The 24094-nt window shown below is 43.4% G+C and overlaps 1 protein-coding gene across 2 annotated transcripts in view; it reads right to left on the reverse strand.

Moving 5' to 3' along the window:
• Nucleotides 1–24094, reverse strand: part of Acvr1 (activin A receptor type 1) — a 123156-nt gene that overhangs the window by 67793 nt on the left and 31269 nt on the right. The window contains exon 2 of one of the 2 annotated variants that reach the window (XM_006984649.3): nucleotides 3319–3597. The exons of the other annotated variant lie outside the window; for it this stretch is intronic. The gene's annotated coding sequence lies outside the window, so the exon portion shown is untranslated. The remainder of the gene's footprint in view (nucleotides 1–3318; nucleotides 3598–24094) is intronic. 2 annotated transcript variants of the gene reach the window in all.

Here is a 24094-nt window from a genome sequence, read left to right on the forward strand (position 1 = left end):
GAAAATCCTGTAAAATGAAATAAGACAGGGAGACTCCATACCCAAGAAAGTACATTATGGTTCTGAGTTCTCATATTTGTGTAGACAGACAAATTAATGAAACGACATGGATTCTCAGAAATAGAGAATTCCAGAATACATATATATATGGAAACTCATATGGCAAAGGAAAGCAGGCGATACAGGCCTATATTCCTTGCCGTAAGGAGGCTGAGGTTGAAAGGTCTCAAGTTCAAGGGCAGCCTGGAACCACTACGGTTAGACCATGTCAAAGAAGGGGAGGAGGGGCGTAAAATTTCAGAGAAAATAAACAGTGGAAAAAAACTGGAACTATTTAATAAATTGACTACAGTACCACTCCGCCAGAAAGCCAAGGAGTGAGAGCTAGTAAAAGGGGGGGCACTGGAACGATGGAGCTAAAGAGGCGGTTGCTGATTTCCCTCTAAAATCTCCTTCTCTTCTCCTTGGGGAGCAGGTGACAGGCAGAGACCATGCTGCCCGGCTCCCCTGCAGCTGGATGTGCCCACAGGACGAAGTTCTTCTCACGGACCGCATTAGCTGCAGCGATGCCTAGAAGCTCTAACACTTGCCCTGAACTTTGTTCTTGCCACTGGCAGGACCCGATAAGACCATACAGATAATAACCGCAGTGAAGCTCCCGGCCAATGGGACAGAAAGAACCCTGCTTACACAATGTCAGGTGGAAATGGGCTGTTCCACCCAGCTGTTTAGCTCTCACTGGGACGGTTGAGTGAGGGGAAAAAGTCAATGTCTATGTCCTTTGAACCACAGCGTATTTCAGTCCCTTGGTTACAGCAGGTCAGCCTTACACTAATTAATGGAGCACCTAGAGGAAAATTAAGGTGGATTATCCCTAGCATTCCAAGTGGAACACAGATTCAACTCTTAAAAACAGAACCATATCACACCAGCCGGAACCAGAACAGGGGTCTTGTCGGCAGCCACTCAGAGGCCTGTCTTCACTGATACAAATGTCTGGAGCCACAAAACGACCGACTGTACAGTTGTTTCCACCAATCTCTTCGTGTTTTATTAACTACGTCCTCCAACTAGAATCCAAGCTTCATTGAGCAAAACTGGAGTCTGTTTTCTCTTCTTCTGTACAGCTGGGTACTTAGAATAAGCTCTTAATATGTGAAAGACATTCAATAAATATTTGTTGAATGAATACATTTAACTACATGGAATGTTTAATAATCAGAAAAACAAAACAATTTAACTTTATGCAAATGACCAAAGAAAGATACAGACAGTACAAACTGCAAGGAGGGGAGAAAGGGAAGCTGTGAACTGATGGTTCAAATCTGTTATTTTTGTAAGAACCCAGCATTTTGATAATAAAAAAAAAAAAAAAATCAAGAGCCTAACAGGATAATGGACAAAAGACGCAAACTGAGAGGGAACAGCGCCAGGAACATAAACGGCTTTTAAACCTCAGGGACGACGCTCGGAGGTAACTGAAATAAGAATGGAAATGACGGAGATGCCAAGCTGGCATGTGCACCTATCAGTTTGTCAGTTACATGGTGGCTGGCAGAGGTGTGGGGAAGCGGTGTTCGCACCTCAAACTCCCCAGTAGGAGCAGAACAACCGGCAACAAACGGCGACCAAGATGAAGATGTGCACAGCCACCAAGATGAAGACGTGCATGCTCTTTGATGCAGCAGTGTTGCTGGCCACGGGTCCTAGAGCTGAACGTGCTCACGTCTGAGACCACGCACAAGGCCATTCCCTGAAGCCTTGTTCAGGAGCATAAAAGCTGGACAGAACCTGTGTATGCATCAACATAGGACTGGCTAAGTCCATGACAGTCCTCCTCCAAGGGACAACCACACACCGACTGTAAAGAAACATAGCACTAATATACTTATGGAGCCATCCCTTCAACACAAAACTCACATCATTACCATTGTGAGAAAGAGCCTACAGTTTACATATGCGTGCGTGCGTGCGTGCGTGCATTATGTACTCACTGAAAGAAAACTTCAGAAGATAATAACAGTGGGGAGCTAGAAGATTAAGTGGGTTCTCTGTAAACCAAGGAAGAGACTTATTTTTCAACCCACACTTCCTTTTGTGCTTTTTAAAACTTGTATGCATTGAGGAGCTGGAGAGATGGCTCAGCGGTTAAGAGCACTGGCTGCTCTTCCAGAGGACCTGGGTTCAATTCCCACCACCCACATGGTAGCTTACAACTGTCTGTAACTCCAGTTCCAGGGGATCTGAGACCCTCACAGAGACATGCAGGCAAAACACCAATGCATATAAAATAAAAACAAATAAATCATTAAAAAATTAAAAGAAAAACCTGTATACATCGATTATACTAACTTTCTAAAACATAAATACTTTATACAATAATAAAAAAAATACAAATATTCATTCCCAAAGAAAGGCATCTGAAAGTTCCTCTAATGATTCTCACTCTTGGCCACACTGAGAAACAACTGAGCCCAATCATTTTCACACGCTTTCATAATTGAGACTGACAGAGTTAGTGATTAACTCTAGCCGCCGTCTCCTCCACCCTGCAAATAAATAAATAAACAAAACAAAAGTCTCCACACCACCCCTGTTATTCATTACTTCCTTTTAAAACTAACTCAGCCTCACACCACCTTGCCCCGGCAGGAGAGTATCTCAAGAGCTTCAAAGGCTGGAAGCCAGAATTCACAAACTACTAGCTGTCAGAAAATGAAAACACCAATACAACATCATACCTTCACCTGGCCTGAAAATACAAAGTCATAACCTTAAGAGCCCAGTATCAACAACCAGTTCCCTAAGGTGAGAGGTCTGCCTTCCCCCACCCCCTTTAAATTATAGGCTAACTCCTCACTGGAGGAGGGTTGGTTATTACCATGTTACTTCATATAAAAGACACTAAAGAAGGATTACTTACACTGAAATTAAATCCCACAATATATCAAGTGTGGAGAGAAGCAAGTTGCAAGCCACAATGTCTAATTACGTTTGATCGTTTTTTTTTAAAACAGTTGATATGTGTGTTTTGTACATAAAACATGTCTCTGAATAAATAAGTTCATGTGAGGAAAAGGGGGAGAAAGGAAGAAGCAAACCCCGTAGTGGGAAAGGAGAGTGGAAGCATTTTCTATGTAGGGACATGCTGGTAGCATTTGAACAGCTTGCCCAAAGTTAAGGAATGGTAAGATGTAGCCCAGCAAACCCCTTGCTATTCAGGCCATGCAAGAACTAAGAACTAGCCAGCTGCCCCAAACTTTTCATGTATTAGATTCGTGCAAAACAACTAAATCAACATTGTGGCAGAGAACTTACCCTGTCGATTTGATCTGTGCCAAACAGCATTAAAAGAGGCGATTTGCGGAAAGGCTGGACGGCTGGTAACACGGCGCCGTGAGGTCCAGGGAAAGCCTTGCAAGGCTACAGTTAAAGCCAGTTCCTAGGTACACCCAGCCCAGGTCCTCCTCCAGAGAGGCACTCACTGCTCAAAGGGAGAGGACAGTGGCAGAGGAGCTCCTGAAGTCTTCTGAAACTGTATGTGCCCCCAGCAGGCTCCCTATGGCCAGAGAAGCTCGCACGCCGCCGCACTCGGGGCTGCAGAGGGAAAGAAGAGAAAAGGATGCTAAGCAGAGAGGCTGCGTTTCTGATGATGTGGGCTAACGGAGGTATACTTGACAGGCTTCTCCACTGGGACCATACAATGACAGCCCATTAGCAAGGGCAGCAAGGATGGAAAACCTGAAACGCTAATACGCATGGGTTGAGGTCAGAGGGCAGCACTGCTCTTTAAATATTTTTATAAGCGACACAAACCCAGTTAGAGGTTAGCAATTCAAAGTCAAATTGCTCTAAAGCCCATATGCCACATACTCTAAACCATCACGAGAAATCTGAAACAAAAAAAATGGCTATGAATATTATTTTATGCACTTAAAAAAAAAAACCAGTCTGCGCAGTATAAAGGATGAATGAAGTCTGCCTCCCCAGAACGATGGTCCCTCCGAAAGACAACAGTACAGTGGATTAACTAATTCTTGAAGAACTACCAAGAAACTGCAGGGTTTGCTCCATATTCAAGCAGCATTCTTAGTAGCAGATAATGTAGTTCAAAGACTCCCAGAACAATGGTGGGACTGCCCACAAAACGGAAGGGAAGAGGCCCCAGATAACCAACAAAGAAACAAAAACCACCCAAACTCCCTTTTCCTTCAGGAAAGGGGAAAACATCAACATTTGCTCACGGAAGAGGAAATTTTTATTAGAATCAAACTTTCCCACTCAAATCCTTAGCCAAAGTACCAGATCCCACCCCACTCCTCTCAGAAAAAAAAAAAAAGCTCCCCATTTTTGACCTGAAGGAACACTTTGCCAAGAAAGCGCTTGTGTAAATAAATCTCAGTAGAAAACAAATCTACATTCCTAAATAACCATGTGGAAAAGAAAACCTTCCATCTACCCTGAAATTCAACAGAAAAGTCTCCCAGATGCTGTTACACCAGGCCTCACTTCAGCTTAAACCGAGGGTTGCAATCAACTTGAAAAGAAAATCTAGACACACAAACAGCACACCTAAACTAAGACACAGTTTAAAAAAAAAAAAAAAAAAAAAAAAATCCCTGTAGATCAGCCATTCCCAACAACCATGTGGCAAAGTCAGGGTGATGGTCGCTCAAGTGGGCACCTTTGAGTTTCCACGAACTGTCGAAATGCTTGAAGTGCTGGTGTTTCTCTGGGCTTCTGGTGCCAGGGAAACACGATGGATTCACGGAAAGGTTGCTGTAGGTGCTTGTGTTTTAGTTAGGAGTGGGGTAGCCGAAACTGTCAGACTACAAAGAACATGGGTGCTGCTGTATCGGTGGGAGGTTTAGATCAACAAGGAAGTAAACCTAATCTGGTGCTGATAATTATTTATTTATTTGCCCTCATAATTTTCTGTTTAAAAAAGTACAACCTCTACGACCTGTCTTTCCCACATGGAATTCCTTACCATTCTTTAACAATGTTCACATTCCCTGCCTGTGTTAGGACTTCTCGGCCTATTGTTACATGTTCCAGGTCTGTCTCATTCTAATTCCTTGGTATTTATATTCTATACGTCTCAATCTGGTGCCCAGTTCTGTACTGTAAAGTGGATTTGTCCCAAATCCCATTTAAAACCAGGTGCAGATTACACATTATTCTTCTGTTCCATTCTTCCTTCACTGTTAGTGCTCAAAAGTTACAGGATGAAAAACCAAATTAAATTTATGTAAGTATAATTTAACATTTATTGCCAAATGTACTGGGCTATCTAAAGACCCATAGACTGTAGTCAAAACTGGGAGGTACTATATGAAAAATATCTGGTAAGGGAGCTGGAGAGATGGCTCAGGAGTTAGGAGCACTTGCTGCTCTTGTAGAAGACCAGGGAGGGTTCAGTTCCCAGCACCCGGATGATTGTTTATAACCACCTGTAACTCCTGTTTCAGGGGCTCCAATGCCTTCTTTGACATCCACACACACCAGGCACACAGGTGGTACACACACATACATGCAGACAAAACATTCACACACATGAAAGAAAAGAAATACATCTAAAAAAAACTAAATTGATAAAAGTTAAAAAAGATTAAAAAGGGTGGTAAATGAAAGGTTCAAATGTTGAGCAAATTCCAAATACTCAACCTTTCAAATGTACTATTTAGAGGTGATTTGCCTACAAACAATCTTCCTGTCAGTGAGCAACCTGGGCAGAAACGACAGGAAAGAAAAACAGCTATATTCAAAACCCCTAGTCATTGAAAATATAATACAAACTGAAGACTTATGTACTAATTATAATCAGTGCTATAAGATAATTGGATAACAAACTGCAACAACTTGAACTAGACTTTTATTGAGACCTAAGTATAGTTCTTAAAAGTTTGGCCAACGTATTTGTTTGGCTATGGAGTTTTAACCACTGGCAGCTAACCAAGCCATGTGAAAACCTAACCCATAAATTCTAAGGCATGTTTCTGTGAAGGAGGAGAGGATAACCACAAGGGGGGAGAGAGCAATCCAATCCAACATTCCAATTCCAGCGTTAGGTACTTATAACAGGCATATGTTTGCCGTACTGAAGTTTAAAGGTGCATGACTGGTCCTCAGCAATAGCACCTGAGAACAGGCTAATACACAAAGAACTTACAATTCTTGGGACTCACTATAGAAACAAAAAAACAGAAAAACAAAATCAGGACAAGTCTCAACTTTTTAGTTAAAGCTATAATCCTTGGCTTCTAGTAACTGTGGCTTGCAAACATTGAGAATTTCTGTCTTTCCTAAAACAATCCCATACCTGTGCATTCTACCCACCCAGCTATATTACCCAAATAAGTGACGGCATTCATTAAACAAACCTGAAGAAGCAGGGTAGCATATAAGAACATGGACTTGGAAGTAGGCAGGCTGAGTTTCCCAACTTACTACATGTGACCTTCATTCATCATTTAACCTCTGTCAGGTTTTTTTTTTTCTCCATGAAACAGGAAATATAAATAGCTTTCACCTTGGAAAGCTGCTAGGAATCACTCATCTCTGACATTAGTCAACCAAATTATTTATGTTATCCAACTTAATCCTATCAACTACAACAGATGTTAACAAGAGTATGATTCCTCTTCTATATATAAAAAAAATTATGTTCAGACAACTGTAAGTAAGTTGGTCATATTTTAATAAGTAGTAAAACCAGAAGCCATATTTTTCTGACTCCAAAAGTTTATGCCCTTAATTGCCACTGTTAAACTGTCTCTTGATTCTATGTATAGAAATGAGTGTTCAGCGGTGATTTTTTTAGGCCCCCTTTCCTAACTTGGTGAAGTATCCTGGCAGGAAAACCAGAAAACATACCAACTCCAAATAATAGCATCAGTCATTTGCATGGTACTACAAGGGTAAATAACTCACTGGTATAGCCTTCAAGAATCCTTCAAAAACCACCTATTCCAGCTCCTTGGATATGAGAGAAAGACAGGTCTTGGTCTATCATTACTAGCAGAATTCATTCTGGATAGAGGTAAGGAGGGCAGGAGGACCTTAGCCAGTTCCTAAAATTCCCAACAGCTCAATGGAAAAAGAAAAGGTAAGACACATGTTCTGAACAGCAACAGCCCTGGAGGACTGAGAAGGGCAGGGAGAGTGACAAAACACTGGGAATGCCACTGCTGACAAATCAAGATTACAGTAAAATACAGAACAGGACAATGACGCCCTGACTCTGGGAGCTTTCAAAACCCTAACAAAGTTAATCTATGGATTTGTGGAGGAAACATGGCTATTTCCAAAAATTTCTCTAGAGGTTAAAAAAAAAAATCATTCTTAAAAATTTCTAAACAAACCAGATATGGTTGCATACTCTTGGGTCATCTCAGCTACTTCAGAGGCTAAGAAAGGAGGGGAGCCTGAGCCAGGGATTGAAGACCAGCTTGAAAAACACAATATGGACCAATCTCAGTAATAATAATGAGTAATGGTGATGATGATGATGATGATGATGGTGGTGATGATGATGATGATGATGGTGATGATGGAGAAGGGGGAAAAGGAGGAGGAAGAGAAGAAGAGGAACAGGAAGAAGAAGGAGGAGGAGAAGAAGAGGAACAGGAAGAAAAAGAAGGAGGAGGAGAAGAAGGAAAAGAAGAAGAAGAGGAGGAGGAAGGGAGAAGATTTAAACTTTACTTCTCATGGACAGGTGGAAACACTGTTAAATAAGACAATGTACGTGGTGATATTTGCAAAGAATTATGGCCTATAACAAATATTAAAGTCTGGAGGACACCTGCAAACATTACTGAATAGCATTCCAATAGCAAGCAAAATGCAGCCCACAGTCTGCTTTTATAAATAAGAGTTTTACTGGAACAGACACATGTGTTCATTTTACATATAGTGTGTTGGCTGCCTTCACACTGAAATGGCAGAGTTGATAGTTGTGACAGAGTCCGTATGCTTGCAAGGCCTAAAATATTTACTATTTAGCCCTCCAGAGAAAAAGTTTGTTGACCCATACAATAACCTACATTCAAATCCACGAGCTACGTTAACAGTAGTACGCATAACTGAATGTTGAAACTGCCAAGTTAAAGATGTATTTTGCTTCTGAAACTTATTTCTTGGAATGCTACACTTAGGATTTGTATACAGTATGCTATGCATATAAACTGATTTTATTTGCAAGGATGACTCACCAAGACAAGCAGGCTGGGCCACAAACACACATTTATAACACAGCAACAGCTACAAGCAATCGTGACCAATTCTCTCCCACATGCCTCTCCTGCTTTGACTCCATGAAATGTCAATCTAGCCTATCCCTCAACCCACTGGACACCTTGAGTCTAGCTTTCACATTGACATCAGCAGATTCCTTTTATCTGCTAGTGCCTCTGTGTTGACTCTTGTAACTCTTGTATAAGCATTATAATGTATTTTCCACTCCCTTGCTAAGTGGTTTTTCTTAGGTTTTAGAAAAACAGATACAGTATACTATCCAAGAAGTCTCAGGAAAGAAGTCAATCACAGAAGCACTACCCTCCCTCCTGGCAAACATCTACATACGAGTAGGAAGCAAACATTAGATTTTTAAGAGATGAAGAAGAAAAGTGTCAGGGAGAGCCAGTATACAAAATAAAATAGAATCTCCAGGGTGCTTTAAGGTAAAACACGTAAGTCTGTCCCCAGCCTAAGGACCAGTCAAAGAGAAGATACAAGGGAGATTGTATACTCCCAGGAACCTGATTTAAGGCCCAACTACCAGAGAGACTCCCCTCTAGAATTTAATGTATAATTTGGCTGAGGAGAGGGACTCATGGTGGATTACTTAATTACTGAGTGTAATTAAGTACCAGACTACACTTCTGAAGATAACCTGCTTAGATTTTGTAACCTCCAAACTCTCCACTGAAGTGGTTTGGCGGTCCATCAAAATCCTTTTTATTTGTCCAACCAAAGACCCATTTATTTGTGCCAGGAACATAAAGAGGTTCAAGGATGAAACTCGAGAGAACAAAGGCAACAGGCCGGAGTAGAGTTCCAGGCTTGCACCAGAGCCCTGGATTGAGGCTCAGCCCTGCCAAGCACGTGTCACGTGATCCAACTCAACAGTTCAAGCAGCACTCTCCTACAGGCAAAACCAGCATCGTGACTTCCCTGCACAGAGGCCACCCTGGAAGGCTATGGCATCCAGTGGCTCATTACGATCAGCTTATACAAACTCAGTATTTAAGGAATGAAAACAGGCCACAATGAGGATGACTGCAGTTGATCATGAGAAGGCGAAGTTCTGACTGCTTTGATCCATGATTGCTATTTTTTAAGTAGGTATTATAAAGGATTCCACATAAAAACCAGAAAAGAGGGACATGAAAGATTAAGAGCCCAATGTCCACTGGCAGAAAAAAAAAAAAAAAAAAAAAAAACTCAAAACGTCTTAAATAAAAAGGCTACAAACCAGGGCTGGAGAGATGGCTCAGTGGTTAAGAGCACTGTCTGATCTCCCAAAGGACCCTGGTTCAGTTCCCAGCACTCACATGGCAGCTCACAGCCATCCATAACTCCTGTTCCAGGGGATCCAACATCCACTTCTGGCCTCCATGGACACCAGACATACACATGGTACACAAACATGTATGCAGGCAAAACATTCATACACATATGAAATCCTAACAACAAAGATTAGAAACTAAAATGGTACCCTGCCCCCACTCCACTATTAACTCCTCACTAGAGAGGAGGCATGAGTTCAGTGAAGACTCCACCAAGACAGAAAGACATTCCTCACAGGCAGCCCACTCAACTCCTTCTTTTTGTTTTTTCCCTATCCCTGACCTCTCCTTTTAGCTGTGCCCAGTGATGTCTATTTTTTGAGTGTGTGTGTCTGCACACACATGTGCATGCTCCCAACCTGCCACCTCTGAACGGAACCAGACATGAATGAACAGTAAACAGGTTCCTCTTCAGACTGTCGGGTGCAGCTTTCGTGTGTGCATCCCACCCCAGCATCACACTCCCCCACCACAAGGTGCCCATGTTTTAACTGTTGACTCACCGGAACATGGTAATCCTTGATGATTACCTTCACACATAACACCATCCAGGCTTTCATCAGCTCCTGATCTCAAAACACCTTCACAAAGAGTTCGAAGTGATGCCACCCACTGGGCCAGGACCAGATTTTCTGGTTTTATAATGAGGTGTCTGGCATTTTGTATCTCCTCAGCTTTATTCTGGGGTGCTAAGGTCTACGTACCTCACTACACAGACCTCTCAGCAAAGCTTCCCAGGGAGACACTCCAGAATGCATCCAACATCTTGTTTGTATCTCCAATGCCTGGTCTACCATGGCACTAGATTAAAATCTATATGGAATGGAAGAAGTTTAAATTACAGAAAAAACAAATGCACTAACAATGACAAACTTATACTTAGAGCCACTGTGTGGCAGGCAAGTTTCCACCCTGAGCAAAGCAGGAATAAAGAACCAAGGATTCCTAGACCCCTTTATCACATGAATGTCAGTTACTAACCTAAATAAAATGTTCATCAGGTCGCTTCCCTAACGAAGCTTCAACAAGAATAAATGGAAGGACAGTTCAACACTCTAGCCCATTTGTTTTGTTGGAATTATTATCTGCCCACAAGCATATAGACATCCCCCAGGCTACTAAGGCAACTGACCCTATGCCAAGAACATGAGACTGGGTGGGGCAGGAGGAAGTCCAATCAAGTTAAAAATAAGATATGAACGAGGATTTATGCAACCTTGCTTTCGGGTGTGTGTTCACTACTTTGTAACTGTCAGACGAGCTGTATACTTTGTAAGTAGTTGCCAGTCCTGTAAGGGATGATCTAAACAAACCCCCTACAAGCCTCTTGAATAGCCTCAAAGCCAGGTGTGGCATCACACACTCATGATCCCTAAAGTGCTAAAACAGAAAGATTACCTCCGGACTTGGCTAGCTTGGTCTATGAAACGAACCACTCTCTCAAAAATAAACAAAACAAGGAGAAATATAAGCTCATACACATCATTTTGTTTGGCTTGTTGTTTTGAGAAGGCATCCTACTACATCGTCCAGGCTGGCCTCAATCCCTGGCTCCTCCAGCCTCCCAAGTGCTAGGATTACTGGCGTGCTGGCTCGCTTACTGATCATAGGTTTTTATAATTGGGTCATATCCTTCCCAACCCAAATCACCCACAAGCACTTGTCCGCCCTCTGTATGGTGAGTTTACAGAAAATAAAAATCAAGGATCGACTCTGCACCGACCACTAATGGTGGTGGTAAGCACCAGAGTGCTCCTTAGGAAGGCCTACCATCTGTACCAGATTACACAGGTCTAAACAAGGTCTGTTGGAGAAAGCACTGCACCAATGAACCAGTGGTCCTCCGAGCCTGTGCTGTGTGATATAGGGAAGTCACTTACCCTCTCTGATACCCACTGTCCATGACTACAAACTGCAGGACCTTCCCCACTAGCTCAAAGCCTGTCTATGTAAGATATTTCTTTCAATTCTGCCAGCAGGATTCTTTAAGAATTACACTTAAAGGAATACTCTTTAATTAAAGATGGTTTTGCTATCTTCTCCACTACGCCCGTCTCACCATACAGAGGGCAGACAAGTACTTGTGGGTGATGGCACTCAACACACTCATTCAAAAAAAAAAAAAGGTAAGAGCATTTTTCATGTAACTTAGCAGTTCTTAACTCAAAGGTTTGCTTGGAATTTAATTTGTTTGCCAATTGAGGGGTAAGTGAACAACAAAATCAAAAGAAAAACTGGATGCCTACCAGATATGGTCCCCCACGGGGTATAATACACGCAGCACCCGAAAGCTAGACGTCATCACTCTCTCCACCACCTCGGTGGATATCTGCCTGAAATGACTCTTTGCTGGAAATCTGGCACACTCCTCTGGTTCATGATCAGCTTCAGCATCACGTCCTGAAGCCCAAACCCACAAGCCATCTGAGTTCCATGCTTCTCACCCGGCACTCTCAAACTCAACTACCACGGCACCCAGGAAGGCTTTCAACCTTTCACTGTTTTCATCTATTTCCACCAGTAGGTTTGTAGACTCATCAACGATAAGCAGTATTTTTAACCAGTGAAACATCAGGGGCCATCTTGATAAATGACAGCTCCCCGACAAATGTTGATGAATGAACTGGTACATCTCCATACTGGATTCGAATCATGAGGAAACCTCCCAGAATATAAACAATAAAAAAAAAAATAATGATAACAGCAAGAAGGAGGTAGGTCTATTGGAATCCACTTTTAGTGTTGCCTCCCCTTTTAAGTCAAAGCAATACATGCATACCTACATATCTAGACAGATACATAAGTAGATACATAAATAGATACATAGATACCCAGTCCCAATGCTAAGCTACTAACAGTGAGCCACAAAGAGTTCTTACTTTATACAAAAAGGAGAACACAAAACATATACACTCACCCATAGCTTTGTACTCCCACTGGAGAACAAAGAACTAGTGTGCATTCTAGTAGAACATAATCTGTTTTCTAAATCACCGAAGGCAGGACTGGCGAGCAACACGCAGACATCATGCTAACAAATGCACTATTACTGGAAACTAAGATACTGTCAGTAAAATTATGAAAGGAGATGCTTCATCTTACAAGAAAAATGCTAATTTTTTTTTTCCCAGAAAATTATTCCTGAGTCGGTCACTTGGAGCCATGCCCCATACAGTTCCTGCATCCGGGCTGTCTCTCACTGGCGTCTTTCCAGACACTTGCAGTCAAAGTGAAGAAAGGGGCTGCAGTGAGAAAGGTTGTGTTCTCCCTCTGATTATATTATGGGTTGTAAATATGCTCCTCAACACCCCATGGATTAAAAACCTGGTTGCCAGTCTGTGGCCCTCCTTGGGGTTGGTGGAATCTTCGGTAGAGAAGGCCAAGTGGAAGGAAATTGGGTGGTTGGGGCATGTCTTTGAAGGGGATACTGAGACCTTTATTTCTCCCACACCCCAACACCAGAGGCAAACAGGCGTCTTCAAATCCCTGTGTTCCCATCATAATGCCAGGACAAGTCCAAACAAGCAGAGAATGAAACTCTGAGGCAAATGAGCCTTTCCTCTTGTAACATTGACTATCTCGGGCATTTTGTCACAGCAAAGGAAAGTTGACTACACATCACATAACAAGGGTGTGCTCCTTACGGTTTTCCCCTGCCCCGAGTGCATGCCCTGCTGTGTATAACTGTGGATCTGAGGGGGGCTGTGGGCTGGAGTAATTAACATGGAACAGCATCTAAGAAAGGACTCATGAGTTATTGGGAGACCACTAAAAGGAGGGGTGGAGTGGAGAAGAGTCAGGCCTGTAGCTCAGCTACCAGAATTGGGAGAACCCCTCTTCCAATGATACTTTAGAGGGGAGGTGACGTGGGTAAGAGGCTAGAGATGGGACTATTTCCAGAATACATGCTATTATCAAGACTACATTTATCTTTGCTCCTTGAATACCCGGCTTCCATAGCTCAAGCAATTTTATATCAGTAACCACAAAGCACAGATTTTTTTTTTCCTTCCACACTTTAATCTCATATCATTAAGCATTCAGTCCACTAACAGAATTGCAGGGCTCTTGATTTGGGGTTATTATTAATTAGGACAGTTTGGCACCCAGATTCATTTTGATAGATTCATTTTATAAAATGAAACGTGCCTGCCATTGATCACATTCACACTCTTCATCATGAGCCTCCAGCTTCCACACCTGTGGTTAATTTACATCAGCATCAGCTGAAATCCTGAAATCCTTCCGGTCATTTGCGAGATCACATCTCTGAAGACGCATCTTACCTGACAATTAATAGGAACGATCTATATTTACCATCGATAACCCAGTTCCCAAAGGTGACAGAATCACTAATGTAAATGAGAAATTTACCCAGGGCCTTATGCATACCAGGCAAGTGCTGCCCACCCAGTTCAGAAACTAATTCAGAGTGCTTGGTTCCATTGATTGCTTGGTTGTTTGAGACAGTGTTTCACTCTGTATCTTGGGCTGTCCTTGAACTTGCTGTGTGGCCAGGGCTGGTCTTAGACATGCAATCCTCCTGTTACAGCCTCTCAAGTACTGAGATCGCCCGCCACAAAGGTTTTAATATCATCCTTAATTAAAATTTGCTCTGTCCAATGATTACAAAAGCAAACACCAACAAACAAACACTATATGTGTCTGTATATACTGGCTAGTTTTTATGTCAACTTGCCACAAACAAGTGTCGTCTGAGAGGAAGGAACCTCAATTGAGAAAATGCTTCCCTAAGATCGGACTGAAGGCAAGCCAATAGAGCATTTTCTTAATTAGTGATTGATCCTGGAAGGTCCAACCCGTTGTGGGTGGGGCCACCCTTGGGCAGGTTGTTCTGGGTTCCATAGGAAATCGGGCTGAGTAAGCCATGAGGGACAAGCCTGTAAGCAACACCCCTCTATGGCCTCTGCATCAGCTTGTGCCTCTAGGTTCCTGACCAGTTTGAATTCCTGCCTTGGCCTCCCTCAATTGACTATGAGTCAGGATATGTAAGCCAAAAAATCCCTTTCCTCCCTCAGTTGCTTTCAGTCATGGTGTTCCATCACAGCAATAGTAACCTTAACACACCAACATGTTTCTGTGTGTGTGTGTGTGTGTGTGTGTGTGTGTGTGTGTGAACTTTATGCTACACATGAGTTTAAAAAGAAATGCAAAGGGTGGGATGTAGCTCAATGACAGCATTTGCCCAGTACATGCAAAGGCCTGGTGGGTTCAATCTTCAAAACTATAAGACAAAATACAATATTTTAATTCAAGAAAAGCTAGAAGTGACCTATAAGCCCAATGTTTCCCCAGGTGCTAATGCTCTCGGTGAAGTTCCAACAGAGAGCATGTACCAACAAACTAGCATCACGCCTTGGCTTCCCAGGTCCTCCAATCCCAGATGCCCAGAGAATATCTAATTATGATAGGATGTGAGGGGCTAGAGAGATGCTCAGTGATTCAGAGTTCGTACTGCTCCGGCAGAGGACCCGAGTTTGGTTCCCAGCACCCATGCTGAGCAGCTCACAACTTCCTGTAGTTAATCTCAGTTCCAGAGGCACACACCCATACTCATACACATACTCAGGCATACACACATACACATAGTTAAACCTTTAAAGAAGATAGGACATAGAAGTAGGGTGAATACAGAAAGGAAATAACACTGGCAGTCACCATGTTTATCTGACATGTCAACAATTCTTAGAAAACTTCGCTGTTTCAGACGACTAAGGCCTAGTCCATTCCATGAGCACTTGTCTCTCTGCCTTTGCTTTTCTACTTTTTAAGTCCCAAAGGGAAGTGCTAATCTTCTGGAAGTTTTAGAATGGCTCATTTTCTAACACTGGCAGGAAGGAAGAGGCTAGCTTCTGAGTTTTAACTTTGCGCTAAGTGTGAAGGCTGGGGCTCGTAAGAGTCACTAGAGCGCGTTCGAGTTGCAAGACTGTCCTTGCTTGTGCCAACACTGACCTGCAGCCAGACTTATTTGAAGACAACACAGACTGCCGGTTCCACTGAGTCTCTCAGAACTTATCACCAGCCCTAAGCCGGCTTAACATACCATGAGGCTTCCTCCCATTGTTATGCACTTCACAGACGTGTCTGGAAACTTTGATTTTAAATATGATTTTGGATGGACTTTTCTAATCACACATACCAAAAAAATATACCCTATGTTCTACTTCTGAGTTAAAGTCAACTCCTAACACCTTGGGAAAAGACAAATCCAACCTTTAACGTGTGTCTGTGTTTGTTCGTTTGTCTAAAGAAAGAGGTAAATAAATGTGAGTGTTCCACAGAAGTAGGGTCCAGTCTGTACTGAAAATACATGAGTAAGTTCTCTAGAAACATGGGAATGTTTCCTAGTGGTGATGTCCATCATTCATCAAATACCAAGAATGGTAAAGGAACCTAAGATCTCATACACCCAATCACAAAAAAACATGAATTCATGGATACAGATATAACTACACATACACACACATACAGCACACACACACACTGAACTATGATTTTTTTTTTTTCAGTCAATGGCATGGTCTGAAGGTTTGTGGCCTCCAGAAAATGTACATGCTAAAATCTAATCACCAACATGGTGATATTAGGAGGCAGGTCTGGGAAAAGCAAGTAAGCCCAGAGTGCAGGATCTCACAGGATCAATGCCTGGGGGGGGGGGGGGAGATAATGAGGCTCCCTGGGGCCTGCCTTTCAGTTCCCAGCATGTGAGCACACAGTAAGATCCTCATGTTTTGTTTTGTTTTTCAAGGAAGTGGCCAGCAGGCTGCACACTCCTCGGTAACAATCTGCCTCCTCCGGGACACTGGTTAAGAACCCAGCCTGAAGAACCAGACAGCCTGACTGAGAATTCCAGCCTCGTCATTTGCTACCTTCAAGGCCATAGACACTAACTACCTGCTCCTCATTTTCTTCATCTGCAAAATTAAATTAAAACTTGTGCCTGCCTGGCAGAGTTATTAGAAGAATTATATGAGCTGATACATATAACGCACTCAGAACAGAGCCTGGTAGAAGGAAGCGCCATTTTAAGGCAAGTGATGACTATTACTGACACTCTTGTGACCATAACCCTGACTTTTATAACCCTCACTTCCTTCCTGTCCTTAATAGATTTTACTTTCACCAACTTAAAAAAAAAAAAAAAAAAAAAAAAAAAAAAAACAGCAGTTCCTCCAACCTGTACCTCCTGACTTCTCCCACTCTGAAAGACACAGCAGAAGGCACAGGCAGGCTGGTGCTGAATCAGCCCCGATCATCTTTACTTCCACAATGAATAATAAATTACCTGGCAATCCTCACAATGGACTGCAACCTAGCTCTGCCCCACAGGCAGGCTGAAAACAATGGTAAAAGCAATGATCCCTCAACCTGGGGTGTTTACTGGAAGGACAAAGGCAAACCTTCATATTAACAGCCACTGCATATGTGGTCCTACTCACATCCCCCAGCATCAGCTAGCAAACAGAAAACTGAAACCGTATCCCCACCACCCAGCCAATCAGGTCTTCAACACACATTACCATTCTTCATCACTATGGACACACCCATCCACCAACAACACTCTGGACCCATTTAAACTTCCATGAAGTATAAAAAGGAAAGGCAAAGTGTCCCAACTAGAATTCACCCAAGCCCTTTAAACAATAGGAAACAGTGATGTCCTGACATTTAGAAAAAGACTATCTGCATTAAAAAGCTATGGAGACAGGTCAAAATCCATTCACTACCTAATATTAATCACCAAGGGGTCACATTTCCCTTTCATTTGCCATCTAAATAAAAGCTGCAGCAGGAAAAAGTTGCATACTTTTCCAAAGATGCCTAACATAAAGGTCCTGTCTAAAAGAGCAGTTTGTTCACAGATCTTATTTTGCCATCTGGAGTCAAAAGATAAATAAAATCATGCTTGGCAATGCTAGGCCCATTGGTATAGCCTGGGAGTGGCCTTTGAGCAGGAGGTTTACAGCCAGGCACCTTAGGGATAGCTCACAGTCAGAAAGCAGTTTCCAAGAAAGAAAGGCAGACTACACTTGAAAGTATTCCTTATTTGTCCCTCCCTCATATCCAAGTCTCCTTCTGCCTGATATTCCATGGGGATAAATGAATAAGCCTCATTACCAGGTGAGCATATCACCAGGTATTTTTCTCAAGATCTACCCCTCCCAGTACTAGCCAGAGGGCTCATCTGGTAAAGGGAGCTTGTCACCAACCTTGACAAGCCGAGTTTGGTCCTGGGACCCACATGGTGGAAGGACAGAACCAATGCCTACAAACTGTCACAAGTGCACTGTGACCAAGATGTATGCACACACTCATGCATTCGTGTGTACACACACACACACACACACACACACACACCAATTAAATGAAAACATTTACAAGAACAGATTCATCTTCGTGAGAGTGCTTAGGGTACACTCTCTGTTCTCCTCACTCCTGGCTCTGTCCATCAGAAATAACTACCATCCTTCAACAACAGAGAGGCTTAAACTCTTGGGTCCTGGGTCTCCAGGCCAAGGTAGAATGCAGGAGACCATCTACCTCTTCTGGATGTGCACTTCGACTGTGTGTCATAAATATCCCACTGTGGATAACAACATGTTTCCTTCCAGATGTTGCCATGAACAGGAAGAGGAGACTCTGTGACAGGGAGTTTGTTCCTCAAAGTTTATGTTCCTTTCGCCTACAAAATGAGGCTAAGGGTGCCAGCTTCCCCAGTGCCTTCAAAAACAGAAACAAAGGGGGCAAATTAACCTAGATTTGAAACCTACAGGGAACTGATAGTCAGCCACCTCTTTTGAAGAGATATGACTGTCTGCTCTACTCAGTACAATTTTCCTTTCCTCCCTCGGAAACCTACGGCTTTTGAGAAAGAATGTTCCCATCTGCACAGAGCCCAGTGTGGCAAGGCATCTCTTTGTGAAGAGACTAAGGAAGAACACTGAATGAGTGCTGGCGAGACCAACCTTTGACATCATTCTGCTATCTTCTAGAACATGCAATAGGTGTTGTTGTTGTTGTTGTTAATTATTACATTTGTGTGTGTGTGTATGCTCATGCACACATCACTTGTACACAGGCCTATGTGAAGCCACAACACACATACTGAGGTCAGAGGACAACTTCTGAGGTCTGGTTCTCTCCTTCCATCATGTGGGAGCCCACAATCCAAATCAAGTAATCCGGCTTGGGGATCAGCACCTTTACCTATTAACCACATCATCATTGAGACAATGGGTTTTGCACTGTTTGCTTTGAACCTGGGGATTCGAACATACTGGGAAGGGGACACAAGGTGGACAGTGTTGCGGTGACTCTTCTAGCAAACTCTGGGGAGCGTAACTTTTCAATAGCATTTATATCCATTTCTAGGGTCCCAAATTTGGACTAATTCGGACAAATAGTTTGGAAACTGCCAGCCAACTTTTTTCTACAGGTAAACATTAAGTTTTAATCAGATGTGGTTCAGTTTCTGGACCAGTGCACCTTAAGAGGGGAAATTGTGCAAAGAAAGAGGGGGGGAGGGGGGAGGGAGGAGGACTGGGGAGGATGGAGAGGGAAGGAAGGAGCAGGAAAGGGAAGAGGAGGAGGAGCGAACAAAAGAACCGCCCCCCGGCCAATCAGTGACCGAGGCCGCTGGCTGGGAATCCTTCCGCCCTCTCTGCAGCTGTCCTCTCCAGCAGTTGGCACGTCGCACTGCCAATCTGGGACTGGCTTCCAGTGAGGACAGCATTGTTTTATTGGCTACTTAGGCAGTGCACACACCATTAATGGAGTTTTTATCTCTCCTTTTTCCTGTCAGTACAGAACCAGCCAGTCTGACTCTGTTTATCATTAAGAAAGCTTCCCCACCCTCCCCCACATGTTCTTTAATCCAACAACATCTGGGAAACTCCGGCTTCTACCACGTAAAAAGGAAACAGCTACAGAGCGAAAGGTGGAAAAAGTACCCCTCTGGCCACACTGAAAGACCAACAAATTCCGACAGGCAAACTTCTCTTGAGCCACCCTGAACCTCTGAAATGCTGTTGGTCTCAAAAAAAAGGGAAGGGACCAGCCACAGTGTCACTTTAAACTGTAGCAAGAGTATTGCCATTTTGACATGTAGCTTTTCTAAAACAAACAAACAAACAAACAAAGAAGAAAGAAATGGAAAGAAAAATTATGCACTGGGAAATTTCCTTGCTAGGATGTCCAATTTTAAATAAGAGTAATATTTAGAATATTATTTAAGTTGTTTTCTGAGAAAGGGTAAATGCAAAGATCAAAATTTATAAGCTATCACAGTGCGTCCATCACTAACATAGGAATGAAACCTGTTCATTAGTGGCACCATTAAAGCCAGATAACAGTCCTTGTGTCACAGGCCACTGGCTCTTCTGCTGCTGAAGTGCGCCTTTTGGTGAGACCACGCTCTGAGGCATCAAGTCCATACGGGAAAGCCCACAAAGCCACCCATGCTCCAGTTCACATTGGTAGAGGAGCTTCCAGCCACCCAGCTCCTGGCCCCTTGCCTCTGCCTTGCTCTCCGGAAAGCATGCACACCCTGCTCTCTCCTGAAGGCTGTAACAAGGCTCATGGGGACCCAGGTCCCTTCAACCCTGATGCTAAGTAACCCTGAACCTAAAAATGTAAGAGGTCCAACATCCAGGTGCAGGGCAATCCCTCCTGCCCTTCCCCCATTCCACTGTTTCTAGTAAAGCACTACTGACAGCCATGTAAGGTCAGAAATGTTTGCTTCCTCAGGAATGCTCATTACCCCAAAACTGAACATCTGAGTGTCAGCAAAAGTTAACCATTCACTTTTAATTTGTTCTTATTGTGCCAATCAGGAGAAAGGGAAAAAAGAAAGAAAGTCAACTAAGCGTCTGAGCTACAGGCCGGTGCTCCTAGAAGCTGTGCCTAATGACAGTCTCCATAAGGTAACTTGATCCTCTCACAGTGGGAGACTAGAGTAAGCACTGGCCTCTCTCTGGTCTCGCCTTTCTATTGTCCCACCCTGCAGGGCCAGCTGTTTCTGACAGCCAAACTGCTGCATGCTAAGCAATGAATGCTGTCAGGGAAGGAATTTTCATCTCTATAATGCACAGGCCTCCGTGGACAAATTATACAGCTTATGGTGCTGGCTACAGGATGCTGCTCCAGGCTTGAAGTGCTGCCAAAACACAGCCTGTCCTCCATGATCCCGAGTCCCAAGCTGACAAGACAGTCACCAGAAACGAATCTGAATGGCCAGATAGAAATGGAACATGTGTTTTTCAGAGACAAACAAAACCTGTGGGGAACGGCCATCTCGCAGTCATCTTTGATGGACAGAGAAGGTGTGAGCGCTCACCAAGCTACGTCATAGCATACAGCCACCTAGCACAGTATCCTTTGGTACCCTGAAGTGATCACCCCAGCACAGCAGCACCCGCCCTAGCTCCCTGATTCTGGGGAAAGCTAGACTTACTCAGAAGACAGAACCGAGTCACTGCTTCTTGAAAGCCAACAAAATGGAAGCGACCCAAAAATTCTGCTCATTCATAATAAAGAAGGGCCTCAACATGTGCTCCGTGGAATCATTCCTCCCCAGCTCTCCAACCTGCACCCCAGCTTTTCCAGGAACAACCCCTGAATCTGACCTGGGATACCAAGCGCTCCTTTTTCTAAATCCATGCTGAAGATGGGTAGACTACACACTGAACTGGATTTGAGGGTGAGATGTGACCTAGACTGACCCAGCCACAGTGACTCTGAGATCTTTACTAGAAAAACTAGAAAAGAAAGTTTGGTTTTCTCAGTATGCATGGATGTGGGAGAATATGGCACAGCCATCCTGCTATCATAAAAGGGAAATTTTGCCTGAAAATGGAGCTCACACAGGATGAATCTGGGTGGCTGGGGGTAGGGGGTGACAAGAGACAGGGACAAGTTCCCAGGAACACTGCTGGAGCAATAGTTGGCCCAGATCAATGCAGCAGCCATTCAATGTCACTTTCCCTGGGCTTACAAATGCAAAGTAAGCATGCACACCTCGTGGCCTCTAACAGCATCCAAGTGCACACCTTACCATGAAAATCAGGAAAAAATAATCAAATGTTCCTGGTAGCCCTTATGCTTCTATAAGCTGGAAATGGGAAGTGTGGCCTAATTCGGGCCATTCTGTAAAGCAGGTCTAGACGTCTGACCTGAATTCCTGGAGAGATGAGCAAGGTAAGCTCATGATCTGCATTTTCCTTTGGTGGTGTACATCTTAGCACAGCAGAAGAGGCAGAAAAACAATGAAATGGAACCTAGTGTAGTGGCTTAAGTCTGCAATCCTGTCTAAGGCAGAAGAGATGTCATGAGTTTAAAGTCAGCCTGGTCTACAAAATAAAATCCTATCTAAAACAAAACAAACAAACAAACAAAAACAATTCCATGTCATGAGTACAGCTAGAAGGAAGGCTAGGACTCCACAGAAGGCAGGAGCAGAGCAGTAGAGAGGACCACTCTTCTTTGCTGGATGCAAAGTTGGTCACAGCACATGCACCTACATACCATGAGCTGCCAAGGCCACCACTCGCTGCATCCTGTAGCCACCCGCTTTATCATTAACTGCTGTCTGGCCAACAAGGGCAGGGTCCAGGTCAAGAACACCCAGAACTGTCAGACAGAAGGCATACGCAGAACCAGGGTGGACTCTCAGACATTTGACATCGAACTATAAATATCCTCCTGGCTCGCTCTCTCTCTCTCTCTCTCTCTCTCTCTCTCTCTCTCTCTCTCTCTCTCTCTCTCTCTCTCTCCTCTCTCTCTCTCCTTCTCTCCCCCTCTCCCTCTCCCTCTTTCTCTCTCTCTCTCTCCCTCTCTCTCTCCTGTTGGTGACAGAAATGCAGCCAGGACTTTCCCCCAAGAAAAGTCAGCACACACAACCAGGCAGAGCAAAAATAGGAAATGTACACACAGCTTACTCAGAACTACAGTAGGCCTTATGTCTCACCCCGTCACCCCCATCTTGTCCATCCTTGGCTTCTGATCACCAAAGATCAAAAAGAAATAATGCTAGAGCTGGAAGTGATTTTTTTTTTAAGTCTCAATTTGGGGCTGAGACTAAAATATACAATATAAAGATGTGCGGTGCCACCGGGAGGGGAAGAGCTACCTTGCCTTTCTCCTTTAAGACAATCACAGAGCCCCAGAGTTGATTTGACTTGAGGAGGAACCATTCTAGAGAAACATTCCTTATTCTAAACAGAACCCACACCATACAGAACCAAAGGCAACACTCCTTACAAGGACCCCCAAAAGTTCTGAATCCTGGGCTGGTGCTCCAAAATGTGGACAGATCTCTTCAACCAACTTCCTGACCCTAGCAAAGGTCATACTAGAAATAAACGCCACAGGATACAGAGCATATTCCAGGCCCACTGAGTTCACTGTCTTTCCTACCCACGTTCAGGCATTTTTCCACCGGGATGCTGGGAGTGTCTGTGGTGGGCAGTGTCGGACATTAGAGTCGTAACAGCAAATGTACAGGGCACGAAACTCCATACAGAAGGTAATTCATCCACCTAACCACATTATTCCTGTGAAAGACCCCAAGTCTGAGAATACCCTTTCCACAGAAGAGCATACAAGACTAATTAAAAACTCCTCAACTTCCAAGCCAGGCAAAGTCATCAACAGCCAATAATATCAAGGGTCAAGGTCAGACCATGATAAGTGTTATTGTTTTTTTTAACTCTTTTCTCTTTTGTCTTTGGCTCTTTTGGGGAGGGGGGGCAACACCCAGCTCCGAAATAAATCACACACAGAGTCTTATTCTTACTTATAAATGCCCGGTCTTAGCTTAGCTTATTTCTAGCCAGCTTTTCTTAACTTAAATTATCCCATCTATCTTTTGCCTCTGGGCTTTTACATTTTTCTATTCATTCCTTCCTTCCTTCCTTCCTTCCTTCCTTCCTTCCTTCCTTCCTTCCTTCCTTCCTTTCTTTCTTTCTTTCTTTCTTTCTTTCTTTCTTTCTTACTGGCTAGCCCCTGATGCCCTCCCTTCCTCTTTCTCTCGCTCCTAGATCCTTTCTTCCCAGCTTTTCTCCTCCTATTTATTCTCTCTGCCCGCCAACCCCACCTATCCTTTTTCCTGCCTCGCTATTGGCCATTCAGCTCTTTATTAGACCAATCAGGTGTTTTTGACAGGCAAAGTAACACAGCTTTACAGAGTTAAACAAATGCAACATAAAAAAATGCAACACACCTTTGCATCATTCAACAAATGTTCCACAGCATAAACAAATGTAACACATTTTAAAATAATATTCTACAACAGATAAGCTTCACCCATACTCTCCTCCCACTCCCAATAAAAAAGCAGAAATGATATGATACACAGAGGCTAAGGCTAAGAAGAAATGATATGATACACGGAAACATGTTAATTAAAATGTTCACCCTGGGCAGGGTCTGTTGTACCTTTTATCTGTTACTTGAGACCCATGGTATGAACTCCAGATTTCCTAGTTCAAAAGACACTGTACTTAATC

The sequence above is a fragment of the Peromyscus maniculatus genome, chromosome 4, assembly GCF_049852395.1.
Source record: "Peromyscus maniculatus bairdii isolate BWxNUB_F1_BW_parent chromosome 4, HU_Pman_BW_mat_3.1, whole genome shotgun sequence".
Classification (NCBI taxonomy): domain Eukaryota; kingdom Metazoa; phylum Chordata; class Mammalia; order Rodentia; family Cricetidae; genus Peromyscus; species Peromyscus maniculatus.